This window comes from Mauremys mutica, chromosome 6 (genome assembly GCF_020497125.1).
Source record: "Mauremys mutica isolate MM-2020 ecotype Southern chromosome 6, ASM2049712v1, whole genome shotgun sequence".
Lineage (NCBI taxonomy): Eukaryota > Metazoa > Chordata > Testudines > Geoemydidae > Mauremys > Mauremys mutica.
This window is the reverse complement of record NC_059077.1, coordinates 130972390-130988840: the sequence shown is the minus strand read 5'-3', so window position 1 is coordinate 130988840 and position 16451 is coordinate 130972390. Positions and strand designations below refer to the sequence as shown.

The following is a 16451-nucleotide window of genomic DNA, read 5'->3' as shown; positions in this document are numbered from 1 at the left end:
TGCCCCAAGGGTCGGTCCTGGGGCCAGTTTTGTGCAATATCTTCATTAATGATCTGGAGGATGGTGTGGACTGCACCCTCAGCAAGTTTGCAGATGACAATAAACTGGGAGGAGTGGTAGATACACTGGAGGGCAGGGATAGGATACAGAGGGACCTAGACAAATTAGGGGATTGGGCCAAAAGAAACCTGATGAGGTTTAACAAGGACAAGTGCAGAGTCCTGCACTTAGGACGGAAGAATCCCATGCACTGTTACAGACTAGGGACCGAATGGCTGGGCAGCAGTTCTGCAGAAAAGGACCTAGGGGTTACAGTGGACGAAAAGCTGGATATGAGTCAGCAGTGTGCCCTTGTTGCCAAGAAGGCTAACGGCATTTTGGGCTGTATAAGTAGGGGCATTTCCAGCAGATCGAGGGACGTAATCATTCCCCTCTATTCAGCATTGGTGAGGCCTCATCTGGAGCACTGTGTCCAGTTTTGGGCCCCACACTACAAGAAGGACGTGGAAAAATTGGAGAGAGTCCAGCGGAGGGCAACAAAAATGATCAGGGGGCTGGAGCACATGACTTATGAGGAGAGGCTGAGGGAACTGGGATTGTTTAGTCTTCAGAAGAGAAGAGTGAGGCGGGGATTTGATAGCTGCTTTCAACTACCTGGAAGGGGGTTCCAAAGAGGATGGATCTAGGCTGTTCTCAGTGGTAGCAGATGACAGAACAAGGAGTAATGGTCTCAAGTTGCAGAGGGGGAGGTTTAGGTTGGACATTAGGAAAAGCTTTTCACTAGTAGGGTGGTGAAGCACTGGAATGGATTCCCTAGGGAGGTGGTGGAATCTACATCCTTAGAGGTTTTTAAGGTCAGGCTTGACAAAGCCCTGGCTGGGATGATTTAGTTGGGGTTGGTCCTGCTCTGAGCAGGGGGTTGGACTAGATGACCTCCTGAGGTCCCTTCCAAACCTGATATTCTGATATTCTATGATAATAACCGATCCAGCAAGAAAGGCCATTTCTAGCCAGGCCTACTGGAAAGAAATGTACCAAAGAGTCTGTGCTGCGGAGCACAGCCGTGCCATGGCTCAGCACCGTGCTGCAGTGGTGCTTGCTGCTGGAGTGGGTATGCCACTTTTTGGTCTCTGCCTGGCTGCAGTCCAGCTCCCTCCCTGCTGGCCAAGGTCTGTGTCTTGGCAGCAGCCTGCCCTGCTCCCAGCTCTTGGGAGGAATGTGTCCTTTGGGGTCACTGGGAGAAAGATACACAGGGCAAACCAAAGTCTGTGCCACCTCTGCGTGCTCCTGAAGCTGAGGTGTCCTCGGCGCACACAGTTGTGCTGGTCTGACGAAAGGTGGGGTATATTTTAAACCAATATAGTTAAACTGGTGCACACCCTTGTGTGGACACTCTTCTATTGATTTAAACCTGGCTTATTTTGGTTTAGCCTGTACCAGTTTTAGCCCAATGTAAGAGCATGTCCGCAGAGGAGCTTGCACCAATTTCTAAACCAATTTAAATTAAATCAACGTGACTTGTGTAGGTGAAATCTTGTCTACACACAAGTTGTGGCCCTGAGCTGCATTCCAGTTGCCCGAATGTAGCTCAGCCAAGAGAGGGGGGTGGCTTTATGCCAACTTCACACTCCAATCCTGCTGCTGGAGTTGCGTAAATGTAGACATGTCTCTTTTCCATGCAGACATCCACTACGCAGGGGCCATTGAGGTGTTTAGGATCTGCTGTGCCTGTTCTAGCCATGGCACAGAGCTGGGCTGAGGAGCTGGGCCTCAGTGGACCTGCTAATTCAGGTTATGCAGTTAAGATGTGACTGTCTGCAAATTTGTGACAGTTCTTCTGAGTCTGATATGGTCAGATTTCATCTGTGCTCTGAGCAGTACCAACTGCTCGCAAAGGGCCTGTCTGTGTTAAGAGATTTTTGTACTGGGGCAAGCCCAGCTATATGTTGGTGCGGTGCCTCTGTGCTGGGTGCTTGCACCATGTAGCTGTGTCGGTGTAACTACACCTGTGCAAAAATCTCTGATGATTACCCCAGCAACGTGGCTTCCAGCTCCTCTGTGCAACTAGCCATTGGGAAAATCCTAACCTAGGGAAAAAATGCTACAGGAAGAGAAGTGGGAAGTGGAGGGTATTGGAAGGGGGCGTTAGATTCCCAGTCTCCTGCTGAATTTCAACTCATGACAGATTTTTAGCCACTTAAATAATGAAACAAAACCACCCTAATTTTCTAACGAGCTCCTGCTAGTAGCAAACATCTGGATGTCTGAGCAAGAGGGTGGATTGATTTAAGTCACCAATTGTAATCAGGATTTAAATTAGGAAATTGTTAATCTTATGTTGCATTTGTACTTTTTAGTTCTTTTTCCTGAAGCAAGGTTGATTCTCATTGGTTGGGAATGATTAAAACAAGTTGCTTTGCAACTAAGCATAGCTTTAACACTGAATGTGCTAGCCACGAGGATACACATTTTATTAAAGTAGTTATGTAGTTTAACATGCCTTTATCCAGGTACTCCAGTTTTACACTTCTCATGTTAGAAAATGGTGAATTACACTTTTTTATTTACTAGATGAGAATTTTTTACTTTGATTTGTGTCAAGTTACATTTGGATAGATGCTGGAATTCAGTCAAAATGCACAAAAACAGTATTTTAAGTTTCTTTTTTATTAGTTAAATTCAACTACCTTAAATGTGCTGGATACTATAGATAAGAAAAATAAGTTTATGAAAACATGTCTTGCATATAAACTGATTTATTAAACACAGGAAGTATTAACTGTAGTTAATGAATTGAACTGTGTGTTTGGTTCCCATGTCCTCCAAGGTTTTAGAACTAGTTGATCTCATACTCTCTCACCACATTTTTATTCAGAGATTGGAAGTGGAAAACAAGCTTTCCTGCTTTTTCAACTCCCAATTGGTTTCTCAGCTTTGAATGAGAGAGTTGTGGAACTGAACTTACTGAATAAATTGAAATGAAAATAGCCTCTTCTGCAGGTGCAGAGAGAATGCTGCTGTCAAAAGCTGGTTTGGCACTTAAGCATTTGGAAACAGATTGTGCTGAGCCAGTGATGTCCATCAGTTCAGTGCTTTGATTTTCTTTAAAACTTGCTCAGCAAACGTCTACTGCTTGAGTAGTATTTTTATTTAATTTAAATTATTTTAATAGATTATAGTAAATTTAGGCTTTAACTTAGGTAGTCATAATTTTAATTTTAAATCGGTTTATTGTTAAAAAGAAAAATGTATTTAATGTAACTTTTAAAATCAATTTTTTTTAAAAGAGCAATGATTTTAATCCACCTGTTGAGCACTAGAGTACAAGTATTATACTTAGCTTCCTAGACACAGACTATCTTGGATACTGGAATAAAATATGTAGCTGAAGGTAGCACAACTCCTCATCCTCCTAAACAGTCATTGCCAGTTTTCCTAAATATCATGGATTTATTTTCCTTGAGGATGGTGGGGGCGAGTAAATTTTTAAAACAAAAAAATGAGTTCCGAAGTATTCTTCAGAAATAGTATACCAGGCTCTTTGCTTTTTCTCATTAGGGTTACAAGCTGTTTTAGTTTGTCCTATAACAATTGTGCTTTTCTTTTTCTGCTCTCCTTGTCTGTAACTTTTGCCCATCTTTGCTACGTTGGGGCTGATACTTATACAGTTTACTGTCTAGAAACTACTGCATTTGAAACGCAACTGAATGGAACATGCCCAAGCGTAAGGTGCAGCAAACAAAAAATGCATTGGGAAGCAATGGAGCATGACCGTTTTAAAAACTGTTCATTACCACCTTTCGCTTTCACATATGTAAATATCTGGTGGCTGGGCCTCCCCAAGATGAACAGATTAATTCTCCGTATATGTTTTCTTCCCTGAACATTTACTGGGGTAATATTCCATTGCCTCACAGTATAAACCCTTCTGCCTCCTCATGCGTATAGCACCCATCAGCTGACCTAGTCACTTAAGATGCTTAGTGTGCAATGTAGAACAATTATAAAATCATAGAAGATTAGGGTTGGAAGGGACCTCAGGAGGTCATCTAGTCCAACCCTCTGCTCAAAGCAGGACCAACACCAACTAAATCTCTCCTCGTAAGTCATGTACCCCAGCCTCTAATAATTTTTGTTGCCCTCTGCTGGACTCTCTCCAATTTGTCCACATCCCTTCTGTAGTGGGGGGACCAAAACTGGACGCAGTACTCCAGGTGTGGCCTCACCAATGCTGAATAGAGCTAAATAATCACTTCCCTCGATCTGCTGGCAATGCTCCTACTAATACAGCCCAATATGCCATTGGCCTTCTTGGCAACAAGGGCACACTGCTGACTCATATCCAGCTTCTCGTCCACTGTAATCCCCAGGTCCTTTTCTCCAGAACTGCCGCTTAGCCAGTTGGTCCCCAGTCTGTAGCGGTTCATGGGATTCTTCCTTCCTAAGTGCAGAACTCTGCACTTGTCCTTGTTGAACCTCATCAGATTTCTTTTGGCCCAATTCTCCAATTTGTCTAGGTCACTGTGAACCTTATCCCTACCCTCCAGCATATCTATCTCTCCCTCCAGCTTAGTGTCATCTGCGAACTTGCTGAGAGTGCAATTCATCCCCTCATCCAGATCATCAATAAAGATGTTGAACAAAACCTACCCCTGGGGCACTCCGCTTGATCCCGGCTGCCAACTAGACATGGAGCCATTGATCACTACCCATTGAGCCCGACGATCTAGCCAGCTTTCTATCCACCTTATAGTCCATTCATCCAGCCCATACTTCTTTAACTTGCTGGCAAGAATACTGTGGGAGACCGTATCAAAAGCTTTGCTAAAGTCAACATATATCACATCTACCGTTTTTTCCCCATATCCACAGAGCCAGTTATCTCATCATAGAAGGCAATCAGGTTGGTCAGGCATGACTTGCCTTTGGTGAATCCATGTTAACTGTTCCTGATCACCTTCCTCTCCTCCAAGTGCTTCAGAATGGATTCCTTGAGAACCTGCACCATGATTTTGCTGGGGACTGAAGTGAGGCTGACCGGTCTGTAGTTCCCTGGGTTTTCTTTTTGCCCTTTTATAAATATGGGCACTATATTTGCTTTTTTCCAATTGTCCGGGACCTCCCCCGATCACCACAAATTTTCAAAGATAATGGCCAATGGCTCTGCAATCACATCCGCCAACTCTTTCAGCACCCTTGGATGCATTAGATCTGGACCCATGGACTTGTGCATGTCCAACTTTTCTAAATAATCCTTAACCTGTTATTTCACCACTGAGGGCTGCTCACCTCCTCCCCATACTGTGCTGCCCAGTGCAGCAGTCTGGGAGCTGACCTTGTCTGTGCAGACTGAGGCAAAAAAAGCATTGAGTACTTCAGCTTTTTCCACATCATCTGTCACTAGGTTGCCTCCCCCATTCAGTAAGAGTCCCACACTTTCCCTGACATTCTTCTTGTTGCTAACATACCTGTAGAAACCCTTCTTGTTACCCTTCACATCCCTTGCTAGCTGCAATTCCAATTGTGCTTTGGCCTTCACAATTACACCCCTGCATGCTCGAGCAATATTTTTATACTCCTCCCTAGTCATCTGTCCAAGTTTCCATTTCTTGTAAGTTTCCTTTTTGAGTTTAAGCTCACCGAAGATTTCACTGTTAAGCCAAGCTGGTTGCCTGCCATGTTTGCTATTCTTTCTGCACACCGGGATGGTTTGTTCCTGCACCCTTAATAAGACTTCTTTAAAATACAGCCAGCTCCCCTAGACTCCTTTCCCCCTCATATTAGCCTCCCAGGGGATCCTGCGCATCAGTTCCCTAAGGGAGTCAAAGTCTGCTTTTCTGAAGTCCAGGGTCCATATTTTGCTACTCTCTTTTCTTCCTTTTGTCAGGATCCTGAACTCAACCATCTCATGGTCACTGCTGCCTAGTTTGCCACCCACTTCTACTTCCCCTGCCAATTCTTCCCTGTTTGTGAGCAGCAGGTCAAGAGGAGCATGGCCCCTAGTCTCTCCAGCACTTGTGCCAGGAAGTTGTCCCCAACACTCTCCAAAAACTTCCTGGATTGTCTGTGCACCGCTGTATTGCTCTCCCAGCAGATGTCAGGGTGATTGAAGTCCCCCATTAGAACCAGGGCCTGTGATCTGGAGACTTCAGTTAGTTGTCTGAAGAAAGCCTCATCCTCCTGGTTCGGTGGTCTATAGCATACCCCACCCCCCACAACATCACCCTTGTTGCTCTTGCCTCTAAACTTAACCCAAAGACTCTCAACAGACTTTTCTCCAGTTTCATACTGGAGCTCTGAGCAGTCATACCGCTCTCTTACATACAGTGCAACTCCCCCACCTTTTCTGCCCTGCCTCTCCTTCCTGAACAGTTTATACCCATCCATGACAGTGCTCCAGTCATGTGAACTGCCCCACCAAGTCTCTGTTATTCCAATCACATCATAGTTCCTTGATTGTGCCAGGACTTCCAGTTCTCCCTGCTTGATTCCCGGGCGTCTTGCATTCATATACATGCACCTAAGAAAACTAGCCGATTGCCCTGCTTTCTCAGTATGAATCAGGAGGCCTCCCCTATTGCACCCTCCTCCTTGTGTTTCCTCCCAGTATCCCACTCTGCAACTTACCTCTGGGCTTAGGTCACCATCCCCCGGTGAACCTAGTTGAAAGCCCTCCTCACTAGGTTAGCAAACCTGCTTGCGAAGATGCCCTTCCCTCTCTTCGTTAGGTGGATCCCATCTCTTCCTAGCAATCGTTCTTCCCAGAACAACATCCCATGGTCGAAAAATCCAAAGCTCTCTCTCTGGACACCACCTGTGTAATCATGCATTCACCTCCACAATTCAGTGGTTCCTACCTGGGCCTTTTCCTTCAACAGGAAGGATGGACGAGAACATGACTTGCGCCTCAAACTCCTTTATCCTTCTTCCCAGAGCCACGTAGTCTGCAGTGATCCGCTTAGTCTTTCTTGGCAGTATCATTGGTGCCCACGTGGAGAAGTGGGAAGGGGTAGCAGTCCGAGGTCTTGATCAGTCTCGGCAAACACTCGGTCACATCCTGGATTCTAGCTCCAGGCAAGCAGCACACTTCTCGAGTCTCTTGGTCTGGTCAGCAGATGGATCACTCTGTCCCCCTTAGGAGGGAGTCCCTGACCACCACCCATAGTGTTGCCATGGGTATCTTGTCCTAGACAAAACACTTGGTTAACCTGGAGTTAAGATTGAAAGAAACTGTCACGTTAGCCAGAAACCCCGTGAGAGAATGTTGCAGTTTTCCTACTGTGTATATGTAAAAGTGATCATTTCAATTAATTAAACTTGTTTTTTAATTTACAGATTATTCTGGAGGCAGTTCTTCAGTGAGGTTTAGGCAATTATAAGTTATCAATGTGAAATTAAAGGGTTGTAAAAATAATTGGATGTGAAAAGTACATTTACAAAAAAAAATCTACCCACTGATAACTCAATTCAGATGTTAAAAATCTGCTTTGGGTGAAGATTTCAGAATGGAAAGGATCAGAACAAAGCAATGTTTTTTTTAAAGCCACAAGTATGTGGGAGCAGTAGATTATCATGTAAACCTGCATAAAATGTTATGGGGCAGTTGTATCTCAGTGACGATAAGGTGGCATTGGGTTTCCACTTTAGTCTTAATAATCACATATTTCACTGGCGTATACCTTTCTAGATGCGTAACTTGTTTGTTTGTAACTGCTAGCCCTGCCAGCTTGCCTAGAGATCCAAAAGATAGGCTCTGGTCCTTCCGACTCATGCATCCTTTCCAGCAACCCCATTGTCCTCAGATTATACTCCCCTGCAACGCTACTGACTGTGGAGTCGCACAGATGCAACTGGGAACATGACTTAAGGACAATGGGGTTGGCACGGATGGCTCTGCTGCTGCACCTTAGCTAATAATTCCATCCATGATGCACAGGCCACTGGGGAAGGATCACGGAGCAGCTTAGTGTACTACTGCTGAAAGAACCAGGAGATTCCCCCAGAAGTCCTAGTGACACACACAAGTGAGTAAAGCGCCAGTGAGGACACAGTAACTTGGGCAGGGCTTTGCTGTGTGGCCACTCACACCAAGGCTAGGATAACCTAGACCCGGCACTAATCACCTAGGTTAATGTACCTTAAATCTCTAGTGCTTGCTATCAACAAATGTTAGGAGTGTCATAAAGATAATACAAATGGAAAGGGTTCTAGGTGAGTGCCTTTCCCAGTCTGCTCATGGACAAGGTCTCCACACCATGTAGAGTCCAAACTCCTCTACCTGTGGTTTGGCCTTACTAATATAGACCTGAACAATGAGAGAACAGAGTTAGCTCAAGCCTCCTCCACATGCGGAGCTGCTCTAGGGTTCCTGGTCCAGACCTGCTCAGCCCACATCCTCATCCTCTCATTGAAGACCCATTCCCAGCTCCCTTATACAGGTGAGCAGTTCATGCCACCTGCTTTGGGTCAGCAGAGCACACTTAGGGATTGTCTACGCTGCACCACAGTGAGGACTACCAGGGTGCGAATTGCACACTAACTGCCCACGTGGACACTGCTGGCATGAACTAGAAGGTTGGAAAGAGGACTGCATTAATGCATGCTAGGTACCCTTTAGTTCACACCAGCACCATCCACGCGGGGCAGGTAGAGCACAGTTCTTTGCTGTGTGCTGAATTCACACCCCCACTCTGCATGCAGTGCCATGTAGATACTCTCCAGCTGTATTTTGCAAAGTACATCTCAGCCACTACGTCTCTGTTCTACACAAGCCTCACCTTTCACCTTATTTGAAAAGTCACTTCCTGTTGTTCAGCAACTAGTACAACCACACTAGCTCTTCAGGCCACATCTGTTCCTGTATGGCTTCCGCACAGTGTTTTAATGTGATTAGTATCCTTCTCTGCAGCTCTTGGAAATACTGTGAGCATTGCATTTTACAGAGTATAATTCTCAGTATATTGACAAGTTAATGAAGCCTGACATGCTAGTATAATGTTGGCGGTCGCAGCATGTGAGTACTGTTGAACGTGAAGAGATGCCTGCACAGAGTCTCTGGGTAATACAGGGATATGGAGCCCAGGCATCACTGACCTTAGGGGCTATCTGCTCCCCTGTTTGGTCTGAAGGAGGGAGCCTTGCTGGGTGATGTGAAGGGACAAGCTGGCACATTCTTAGTAGCCTAAGAGATCTAAATCTTTAAATATCTGAAAAATGGAACCTGGAAAGCACTGAAAATTCCCTAGTCTGAAAGATGCCCAGGTGACGTCTCTGAGGGGATTTAGGTCTCAGAGCAGCAGCAGTTAAGACTTCCTAGATGATGCACATCCATGGAGACTAGTGATCACAGCTTGGTGAGTTAAGTCTTGTAAACCCTGAGCACTTGTAAAGAGTGTTCCTCCTTGGAGGGAGGAGGAGTGTTTGGCAGAGGTATGACATGAATTGGCTTCTGTATCAATGTCATATTTTGTTCCAGTCACCTTGACAGGACTGTGAGAAGGACTGAGATGGAACGAATCAGTCTGAGCAATTTACCTAATCAACAGTAGATTAGATAAAGTTAACTTGACAGCACCACAGGATGGGTTTGATTTAAATCAAATTGATTGAAATCACAATTCTGGAAGACTTGGTTTAATCATGGATTTCTACATAAAAGTGCATTCTTGTTGGTTGTTATGACCTTAATATATATTCTTCGCAACTCAGATGTAGATTTCATTTTTAGAAGGAACACACTATACATTTTGAAAGTGATTTATTTTGAAAACTTTTCAGATTAGTTTTACAGCTATATCAGAAAATGAATGATTGGTTATTTCATTTACAGCTATATCAGAAAATGAATGATTGGTTATCTCTGGACCCACAAATTCACAGTTTAAGAACTGCAAAACTAAGCATCTCTGATGGTCTCTTCTAGATTGAGCACTGAGTCCCATTGGGTAGATAGAAAGATTAAACTAAATAATCTCTACAGAAGCCCCTGGAACCCCATAAGATTGAGTCCCTAATCCATGAACTATTGGAACTCCATTTACAAAACTTTTCTTAAACATTACGTGACTATATTGTCTCATACTATAGAATTAGAATTTATAATCCCTATTCCAGGATGAGATATCTTTGAGCTATAATCTGTCTTAATTAAAATGATCTTTAGATAGGTTTTTTACCTCCAAAAGCATTTTATCAAAAAAGCCCCCCCCCTTTTTTTAATCCTTTAAAGAGACAAAGGTACATTACAGATTAACAATTTAGCGGCGGTAAATACACCATCCCTGCAAACACAGCATGGAGCTCATATAGTAAAAATAAAACAAATTTATGAACAATAGGACTAAGTGGTGCCAAGTGATAACAAAGTTAGAAAGGGTCACAAGGAAATAAAAGTGAAAGCATGCCTCTAAAAGTCTAAACCTTAGGGCAGGTCTACACTTAAAACGCTACATCGGCACAGCTGCAGCACTTCAATGAGGATGCTCTGTGCTGACGTGAGAGAGCTCGCCCATTGGCGGAGTTAATCCACCTGACTGCGAGGCAGTAGCAGCTCTCCCATCGACGTAGCACTGTCTACACTGGGGGTTAGGTCAGTATAACTACGTCATTCAGAAAGGTAGATTTTTTCGCACCCCTGAATGACATAGTTAATCTGATGTAAGTCTGAAGTGTAGACTAGATCTCAGTCTATCAAAGTACAGTAGACTTTGTTCAAGATGATTTCTCTCACCAGTCTTCCTTCTTCCCAGCCATGGCTGCCTTTCCCTCACTCGGGACTATCCACAGAAGTACAAGGTGCTGGTTTCCCTTGTCTTCCAAGGTGAAAGATCTTTGTCTAAGCAGGTTTCTCACCTATATTTCGTTTTCAGAGACTTTGACTCCACCCCCCCCGCCCATCCCGTGGTTGAAAAACCCATCTTTCTCAGCTTGCAAGAGCTCTGTTCCCTTGTTTCTATCTAGTGAGGGATGCCGAAAATGGCTTCTGTCCTTGCGTATATCTTCCAAAGTTTGGTGACCTTGTTACAAGAGACAGGATGATGTCATGCTGTTCTTCCCCTCCTGTGGACTTCCCATCCCCCTGCTGACTCATATGTAAATAGGGCTTCCACTGTTTTGGGTCACTCTTAGCTTAATTTTATTGGAGGCTGGTAGGTAGTTGCCTTCTCCCTGTGTGGGGGAAAGCTTGTTTCTCCCTGTGTTTGGTCATAGACTGCAAAGCCTAATACCAATGAGTATCCGTAATTCCTCACAGTGTTAATACAGACATTTCACACTGCTATCCCCACTGTGTGATAGGCTTTCACAAATCACCTCGCTCAATACACTTGGTGTACAATATTACTGCCTGACAAATCACTGACTCAATTGCTTAGTACTTGAGGTTCAGCTCCCATGTCTTGATAGATCAGGAAACCTTTGCAATGGATTCTTCGAAAAGTAAAACTCAGACCAAGCTTTTCTCTACTGCTGAGTGTAGACACCATGGTATCTCCTCCTCCCCCATTTGTTAACTCAATAGCTTTGTTTACCTAAATGAACCTTTATTGTCTTTGCCTGGTGTCAGGGTTCCCTCCCCACTCTGAACTCTAGGGTACAGATGTGGGGACCTGCATGAAAGACCCCCTAAGCTTATCTCTACCAGCTTAGTTTAAAAATTCCCCCAAGGCACGAATTCTTCCTTGTCTTTGGAACGGTATCACTGCGACCACCAAGTGAGTTAGACAAAGATTCAAGGAAAAGAACCACTTGGAGTTCCTGTTCCCCCAAAATCCCCCCAAGTCCCTTCACCCCCTTTCCTGGGGAGGCTTGAGAATAATATACCAACCAAATAGGCTAACAAAGTGGGCACAGACCAGCCCTTGGGTTTTTAGGACACTAAAAACCAATCAGGTTCTTAAAAGCAGAACTTTATTATAAAGAAAAAGTAAAAGCACCACCTCTGTAAAATCAGGATGGAAGGTAATTTTACAGGGTAATCAGATTCAAAACACAGAGGATTCCCCTCTAGGCAAAACTTTAAAGTTACAAAAAAACAGGAATAAACCACTCTCTTAGCCTAGGGAAAATTCACAAGCTAAAACAAAAGATCATCTAACGCATTTCCTTCCTATTACTTACAATTTGTAACCTTAAATGCTTAGTTCAGGTATGGCTTTGGGAGATGTATTTTCCCTGCCCTGGTTCCTCACTGACCCGGAGAGAACACACACAGAGAGACAAAACAAAAACCTTCCCCCACAGATTTGAAAGTATCTTCTCCCCTCATTGGTCCTTTTGGTCAGGTGCCAACCAGGCTATTTGAGCTTCTTAACCCTTTACAGGTAAAGGAGGGATTTTATGCTACCCTGAGCTGTATGTTTATGAAACCGGGTGACTAGGCTGGTCAGAGAAGCAAACATGTTCCTTTGTCTAGGGCACCTGTTGACCAACTCCCTGACATGCCTGGTTTAAACACATTTTAGTCGTCATTCCAGCATATGTCCATAACTCTTAACGCACACCACGTACGTATATCGCGCAAGAATACTGAAGATCAGTGAGTTATTAGTTTTTCCAGTTACATATTACGACACCTTTTAAATACAGATTATAGTTCTAGTGAGTTGGGGTACCCTGAATTGGTCAGGCCAGCTGAAACTCGCCACCTGGTACCAGTGAGCCCTTTGGCACTGACATGCTCTTAAGGTCTCACACTCAAACCTGGAAAACTAAGTGTCCCTCTCCTCCCAGACGTTTTAGGGAAATGCAAGGAAAAACCTCAAGCCATGCCTGTGTCATGTTCCATTAAACAACAATACAGAATGGGGAGGAGGTAGAGGACCATTTTTGATTCTTGCAGAAGAACAGGTGAGGACAGGTAAAGCCTGCTGGTGTTTTCTGTGTGGGAAGCGCTGGTGATATAACCATTAGCCTCACCTGGAATTCAGAGACCCATTGTAAATTACTGGAATTGGTGAACTGGAGGGTAAGTGAACAGGCACAAAAAGCAAAGTCAGAACATCACAACAGAGGCAATATGGGGGGTCCTCCCAGATTTGTCAGTGTTTGCTGGCCCCTCTCGGTCACATGGTGCAGCCGGGCCCTCTCCCTGTGCTGCAGCTGTTGGAACCCCTGAGCTGCTGCAGGTAGAGGCAGGAGCCACAGCTGGGAGCTGCAGGGAGGGGACGCTGCTTTTCGGGGGGTGGGGGAGGAAGCTGAGGGTAAGGGGAAGGATCTGACGGGGGGGTGTGACTTGAGCAGTTCTGGGGCTGGCCGAACCTTTAAATTGTGCCCCTCCCCCCATTGCCAGCTGGTACAAGTCGTCTCTGATCACAACATGCACTTCACTGAACAGTTCAGTTTAATTCAGGGGTAGGCAACCTATGGCACGGGTGCCGAAGGCGGCACGCGAGCTGATTTTTAGTGGCACTCACACTGCCTGGGTCCTGGCCACCAGTCCGTGGGGCTCTGCATTTTAATTTAATTTTAAATGAAGCTGCTTAAACATTTTAAAAACCTTATTTACTTTAATACAACAATAGTTTAGTTCTATATTATAGACTTACAGAAAGAGACCTTCTAAAAACGTTAAAGTGTGTGACTGGCACGCGAAACCTTAAATTAGAGTGAATGAATGAAGACTCGGCACAGCACTGCTGAAAGGTTGCCGACCCTTGGCTTAATTATTTACAGTGCTTCAGCGTTCTAGTCATCTGCCTGTTCGTAGTATCTTTTGTAAAGGTAGCGACATCTTGCTTATAGGAGACTGTAGAGGGGCCAGCTGCCTCCTGGATGGAGGTCGTTCTGTGGTGCCCTGCTCCAGTTTCTCATCTCTTCCGGGTCCCTTAACTCTCAGTCTGCCGTAATTACCGTATTGTTCCGAGTATAGGCCGCTCCTGATTATAAGCCGCACCCTTAAAGTTTGGTGCTATTTTAAAAAAATTAAATTTTTAACTTTTTTTAACTTAAAGAAAATCTCAGCCGCGGCCGGGACTCAGAGAGCTCTAGGCTGCCCGCTGCGGCGGGGAGCCCAGAGCGCTTTCAATCCCAGCCGCGGCGGGGAATCAGAGGGCTCTGGGCTGCCCGCCGCGGCGGGGAGCCCAGAGCGCTTTCAATCCCAGCCGCGGCGGGGAATCAGAGCGCTCTGAGTCCCGGCCGCGGCTGGGATTTGAAGGGCTCTGGGCTCCCCGCTGTTGCAGGCAGCCCAGAGCGCTCTGATTCCCCACTGCGGCTGGGATTGAAAGGGCTCTGGGCTCCCCGCCGCGGCGGGCAGCCCAGAGCCCTCTGAGTCCCAGCCGCGGCTGGGATTTTAAGTATTTTTATTGTTTTTTTTTTTAAGTTCCTGATTATAGGCCGCACCCCTAATTTAAAGACTTAAATTAGGGGGAAAAAGTGCGGCCTATACTCGGGACAATACGGTACACCTTCCCCTCCTGGGCTCCCACGGGTTGAGTATTTGCACACTGGCCCTCCAGGCCCCAAGCCAGTTCAGACACACTCTCCCTTTACTTGGGGGCACCCCAGAGCTAGGTCCCTGTTCAAAATCTCTCGGGCTTTATCTGGCTGGAGCTCTGTCTTCTTCAGCCCTCTGGCCCACAGCCCTTGCAGGCCGAACCCCTTCTCTCAGGGCAAGTCTGCAGGATTAATGCTGCATCAGCAAAGTGTCGTGATGAAGACGCTCAGAGCTGACGGGGGAGCTCCACAAGAGGCTTAGCTACTGCCTCTCGTGGAGGTGGAGTGACTATATCAGTGGGGAAAGCTCTCCCCCCCCCCCCCGCATAGCGTTGTCTGCATGGAGCGTTAGGTTGACATAAGTAAGTTGCTCGGGGGGGGGTGGATTTTTCACAGCACTGAGTGAGGAGGTAGGTATACCGAAGTGTGTGTGTGTGTGTGTGTGTGGTGTAGCTCACTCTGTAATGAGAGTTGGCTAACCCCAGTCCTGAAGGGGTGAGATGCCCTGTTACAGAGACCTTGCTGGCTCATGGAGAGTATTGACAATCCCCACCTGACCCCACCAGCCCTTACATGGCACTGGATGTAGGAGTATAGCCTGAAGCAGAACTAACTCCTCGTAGTTCAATAAGCAAGAAAAAGACCACAGGCCAGAACTAAAGTCCTGTTGTGATGATATCACTATACATGATTGGTACAGTGAGCATTGTCTATATTTACATTAATGCAACAGCTACTTATCTGTATCGATCTCTGAAAACCAGGCCCATTCTCCTTACCAGTCACGCTCGATGCAGCTAATGAAGAGGCTTTGTGAGGATGAGCTTTGGTCTGCAGTAATTTCCCCAGCTGTGCACAGTCTGAGTGCTTTCCCCGTGCCAGCACGTGCTGGTGACGGTGGGCATGGAGCTCTCACTTCTTAAATTAAAGCTTGGGATGAAAAAGGGGTGTGTGGCGGTGTGTGTACATAGCAGGTCTAGTATTGTGCTCAACCAAATGTGAATTGAACCTAAGATCTCTCCAAAAAACATATGTGCTTTGAATGAAGTGCAGATGGCCTTTAAATGATTAAATTGAAGGACATGCCAATAGTGTTTAGCTAAAGCTGAGCCCCATTCCGTGGTGCGTTTACACCGTCAGACAGAAGAGCTGACATTTTCTGAATTCTTCCCTTAAAGCAAACACCCCGCTGACACTCGGCGCGCGGTGCTCTGCGCCGTGGTCTAGGACTGCCAGGTGCTCCTGTCAAAGAACACCACTCTGAGGGTTCCGGGGCAGCGCCCAAGGGACTCTGGCCTCTCTTACTGGGTGCTCCCACTCCCTGGGCTGCTCTCACGCTTTTGAGAGGTTGCTGGATTTCCCCTGCCTCTGCTTTGGAACGGGCAGGACTGACTCAGAGCAGAGAGCTGCTACTGAGAAACCAACCGCCTGATGAAACATCATCCTGCTTCTCCAGTGTGCGGCCGTAGGCTTGGCTGGCGCCCCCACCCCCGTCGTTTGGATGACACCGTTGCTGTGTAGGGTGTCTGAGGCCTTGTCTGGGCTCAGGAGTAGCCCTGACTTGGCAGCACATCAAGGTGTAACTGGCATAACACTGAACATGACGGGTCCTTTTCTGCGCTGGCTGCAAGGTCTGGTGAGCAGCATGTTGGCAAACACAATGGTTCAAAATCCTGCTGGACGGTGGTAACGTGTCACAGTGCGGAGAGGGACAGGCCAGGATCTGCACCAGTTGAGCTGACTGAGTTTTCCCCAGAGCACCCACGACTGCACTGAGGGATCAGCCCCAGCCTCGGTCCCAGTCCCAGGCCTCTGCGCTGAGGAGTGCACAGCACTCTGGCCAGGGGTGACTGGCAGTGTGTGCAGCCTGGCTACTTTTCTTCATTAGTTACTACCCATTTTCAGTCTCTCCCCTGCCTCCCCCCAGCACACACCCGTTTATTCAGAGCCCTTGACCAACCCCTGCCGTGGGGTCATGTCCTCTGTGGCTGGCTTGCCCCGTAGTGGAGCTCAGCCACCAT

At 46.2% G+C, this 16451-nt stretch overlaps 1 protein-coding gene across 1 annotated transcript in view; it reads left to right on the top strand.

Annotated features, from left to right (window-relative positions):
* B4GALT1 (beta-1,4-galactosyltransferase 1) overlaps window positions 1-16451 on the top strand; it is a 63155-nt gene that overhangs the window by 27385 nt on the left and 19319 nt on the right. The gene's annotated exons all lie outside the window — the stretch shown is intronic.